The sequence below is a fragment of the Nylanderia fulva genome, unplaced genomic scaffold (assembly GCF_048542155.1).
Source record: "Nylanderia fulva isolate GAGA-0341 unplaced genomic scaffold, ASM4854215v1 Scaffold1673, whole genome shotgun sequence".
Lineage (NCBI taxonomy): Eukaryota > Metazoa > Arthropoda > Insecta > Hymenoptera > Formicidae > Nylanderia > Nylanderia fulva.
Genome location: NW_028189916.1, coordinates 2,918 through 7,114, shown reverse-complemented (window position 1 = coordinate 7,114; position 4,197 = coordinate 2,918). Strand labels below are relative to the sequence as shown.

General features: G+C 37.1%; 1 long non-coding RNA gene across 6 annotated transcripts; it reads right to left on the bottom strand.

Annotated features, from left to right (window-relative positions):
* Positions 1–316: 316 nt before the first annotated feature.
* On the bottom strand, positions 317–3,921 carry LOC146723794 (uncharacterized). Of its 6 annotated transcripts, none has more exons than XR_014924350.1 (9): positions 3,718–3,921; positions 3,508–3,636; positions 3,064–3,318; positions 2,861–2,999; positions 2,502–2,765; positions 2,234–2,414; positions 1,813–2,097; positions 1,406–1,734; positions 317–1,309 (listed from the first exon to the last, which is right to left on the bottom strand). It is a non-coding gene; the product is annotated as an uncharacterized LOC146723794 (long non-coding RNA). The 6 variants fall into 6 exon arrangements; XR_014924352.1 differs by having other exon boundaries at positions 1,406–1,729; XR_014924354.1 differs by having other exon boundaries at positions 1,406–1,714.
* Positions 3,922–4,197: the final 276 nt, after the last annotated feature.

The window sequence follows — 4,197 nt, the reverse complement described above, 5'->3', positions numbered from 1 at the left end:
GAGATGCCTTTGGATAGATCTCCTCCTAGAACTGAGACAACTAACTCTACTCTTCCGTCTACTTCAACTGCTTTGACATCTTCGAAAGAGAACATTTTAAATCAGGTGGGATCGGAAACTTTTAATTCACCCTCTGGAAATATGCAACAACAATCTGGTGAGTCCATTCAGATCCATTCTAATGAATTTCGTCTGGTAAAACTTCCCACATTCTGGCACAAGCAACCTAAATTGTGGTTTGCTCAAGTCGAAAGCGAATTTTTGGTATTTCGTATACGTTCCGAAGAAATAAAATATAGTACTGTTATTCGTCATCTCGATGAAAAGGCATTAATTGTCGTTTCGGAAATTGTTGAAAATCCACCCGAAAATGATAAATATAACGCTTTAAAATCGGCGCTCATTAATCGCTTCACGGATTCAGAAGAAAAACGCTTACGTCAATTATTAGCCGGAATTGAATTGAATGATAAAAAACCAACGGAGCTTTTACGAGAGATACGCCAATTATCCGGTGGATCTTTAGCGGATAATATTTTACATTCACTTTGGCTTCAACGTTTGCCATACAAAGTTCAAGCGACTTTAGCTGTTGTTGAGGACGTACCCTTAATCAAGCTAGCTGAACTCGCTGATAAAATAGTCGAACGTGATACCGGGTATCAAATAACCGAAGTAAATACTTCTTTAAAATCAAAGCAATCAGATCTTGCCGATTTAGAAAAAAGAATTGCTGCGCTGGAAGTTTTTCGTCGTCGCGGTAGATCTTTTAGTCGATCTCGAAGTAAAACAAGATTAAGATCTAATTCAAAAGATAAAAAGTCGGATTCTAAGGAACAAATTTGTTTTTATCACAAGAAATTTGGAGATAAAGCAAAGAAATGTACAATTCCTTGTACTAAGTCAAAAACTCTTTGTCTCACTGATTCAACGGAAAACTAGAGATACCGTTGAAGATAGAGGCAACTCGCAACGGTTTACCTTGTCATCGCCTCGTTATTTTTGACAAGTCGTCTAATTTACAATTTCTTGTTGACACTGGTGCTGACATTTCTTTGCTTCCCAAGAAAATATTATACAAACCGTTATCAACCAATTTAAAACTTTTTGCTGCTAACGGAACACACATTGATACTTATGGATCTAAAACTCTTTCCGTGGATCTTGGTCTCAGGAGAATTTTCCGTTGGAAATTTTGCGTGGCGGACATACAACGTCCCATTTTAGGCGCAGATTTCCTCGGACATTTTAATCTCCTTGTAGATGTTAAAAACAAACGTCTAATTGATTCCTTAACAGGTCTTAAAAACTGTGGAAAGATACAAGAAGTTTTGCAATTATCAATTTGTACCACATCTCCAGATTCTTCTTTTCACAAGATTTTAGCAGAATTTCAAGGACTTACTCATTTTGCCCCTCTTTCATCGGTAAACTCACATGGAATTGAACATCGGATTGTTACGGAAGGTCCTCCGAAATTTGCAATTCCCAGAAGACTTTCTCCGGAGAAACTGAAGTATGCTAAAGAAGAATTTAAATTCATGATGGACCAAGGTATTTGTAGACCATCATGCAGTACGTGGGCAGCACCTTTACATATGGTTCCAAAAAAGGAAAATGTATGGAGACTTTGTGGAGATTATCGTGCGTTAAATTCGGTCACTGTCCCTGATCGATATCCATTGCCTCACATACAGGATTTCACTGCGGAGCTCTACGGTAAGAATATCTTTTCTAAGATTGATATGGTTAAAGCGTACTATCAAGTACCCGTTGCAAAGGAAGATATTCCTAAGACCGCTGTAACTACACCTTTTGGACTTTTCGAATTTTTGGTTATGCCTTTTGGTCTTCGTAACGCAGCTCAAACTTTTCAGAGGTTTATGAATATATTGTTAAATGATTTAGATTTTGCATTTTGCTATCTTGATGATATTCTCATAGCTTCTAGAGATGAGTCAGAACACATAGCTCATTTGCGGATCGTTTTTGATCGTCTACAGAAAGCTGGATTGTCACTTAATGTTTCCAAATGTCTTTTTGGTCAAAAAGAAATTACTTTTCTCGGATATCTTGTCTCTAATCAAGGAATCAAACCTACAGAACAAAAAGTCAAATCAATTATCGACTATCCCAAACTTAAGACAATACATGATTTAAGAAGATTTATTGGTATTATTAATTATTATCGTCGTTGCCTTAAAAACGCAGCTGAACATCAAGCATTACTTACAAACTTTTTGAAGGACAGTCGCAAGAGAGATAGGAGAACTATTCCTTGGTCTATGGAGACAGAAGCAGCTTTTCAGAATTGCAAAGAAGAACTTCTCCGTGTGACTACTCTCTCTCATCCTGCTCCTCAAGTTCCTTTGATTCTTACTTGTGATGCTTCTGATTTCGCTGTAGGAGCATCACTTGAACAATCAATTGAAAATGTCAATAAACCAATTGCATTCTTTTCTAAAAAACTTGATAAAACTCAAAAGAACTACAGTACTTACGATAGAGAACTTTTAAGCATTTATTTAGCAATTAAATATTTCAGATATTTGCTTGAGGGACGACAACTCATTATTAGGACAGATCACAAACCTTTAATTTATGCTTTTCTTCAGAAACCTGACAAAGCTTCACCTAGACAAATTAGGCAACTGGATCTTATTGCTCAATTCTCTACTAATATTGTCCACATTTCAGGCAAGTTAAATTCTGTAGCTGATGCTTTATCAAGAATTGAATCAGTTTCAATGCCAATCATTGTCTCTCTGGAAGAATTAGCAGAATTTCAAAAGGATGATGAAGAACTTCAAGATCTCCTTTCTTTGAACTCTTCACTTCAATTAAGGAAACTTATGCTTACTGGTTCATCTGTACCTATATATTGTGACTGTTCCTCTGAGTTAATTCGTCCATACGTTCCTAAACCTCTTCGTAAGAGAATTTTTGATGTAGTTCATGGCCTCGCACATCCCAGCGGTAGAACTACAGCTAAACAACTTCTACAGAAATTTATTTGGCCGTCATTGAATAAAGACGTTAAAGAGTGGTCTCGCTCTTGCCTACCTTGTCAACGTTCCAAAATTTCAAGACATACAAAAAATGTCCCTGTTAAAATTGCGGTTCCTGATCAGCGTTTTCAACATGTTCATTTGGATTTAATAGGCCCTCTTCCTTCTTGTCAAGATTTCCGTTATTGCTTAACAATAATAGATCGATTCTCGAGGTGGCCTGAAGCTATTCCACTTAAAGAAATAACTGCTGAAACAGTTTCGACAGCTTTCTATTCTCATTGGGTGGCTAGATATGGATCTCCTATAACTATTACTACAGATCAAGGCCCACAATTTGAAGCATCTCTCTTTAAAGCATTAACTAATTTGATTGGATGTGATCGCAAGAGAACTTCTGCTTATTATCCAGCTTCAAACGGAATTCTGGAGAGATGGCATAGGACTGTTAAGACTGCAATTATGTGTCATCAGACGAAGAATTGGTTGGAATCTTTACCTACTGTTCTTCTTGGTCTTCGTTCGTGTTTCAAAGAAGATTTGAAAACTTCACCTGCTGAATTACTCTATGGAACTACTCTTCGGATTCCTGGTGAATTCTTTATTGAGGAAGATTTTCCAGCAGATCCTGAAATATTTTTAGAGAAACATAGAATACATATGAGGAATATTAGATTTTCTCCTACCCATCATCACTCCAAAAAATCACCTTTTGTACACAAAAATCTTTACGATTGTACTCATGTTTGGCTTCGTGAAGATGCTGTTAAGAAATCTCTTCAAGCACCTTATTCTGGTCCTTTTCTTGTTAACAAACGAATTTCTGATTTTTTGTTTACTATTGACATTTCAGGAAAATTGGTCAACGTCTCAACGGAACGTCTGAAACCAGCCTTTTTTCCCAAGGAAGATTCTTCTGTACTTCATTCATCCTCTTCGAGCACTTCGTCTACATCTACATCTACAACCACATCTGTTGTACCATCAGTTGTACCTGCAGTTCCTACAACCACATCAGTCATGGATGATCATAGTACTTCTTCTACTGCTTCTTTCGGAAAACCACTACGAACTTACCCAGCTAAGAAGAAAGTCCATTTCGCAACGTAGTCGTCGCTTGGGGGGGAGTACTGTGGCGTTACTGCAGCATTAACTATAGCATTTTTACATCTACACTTACACCACATAT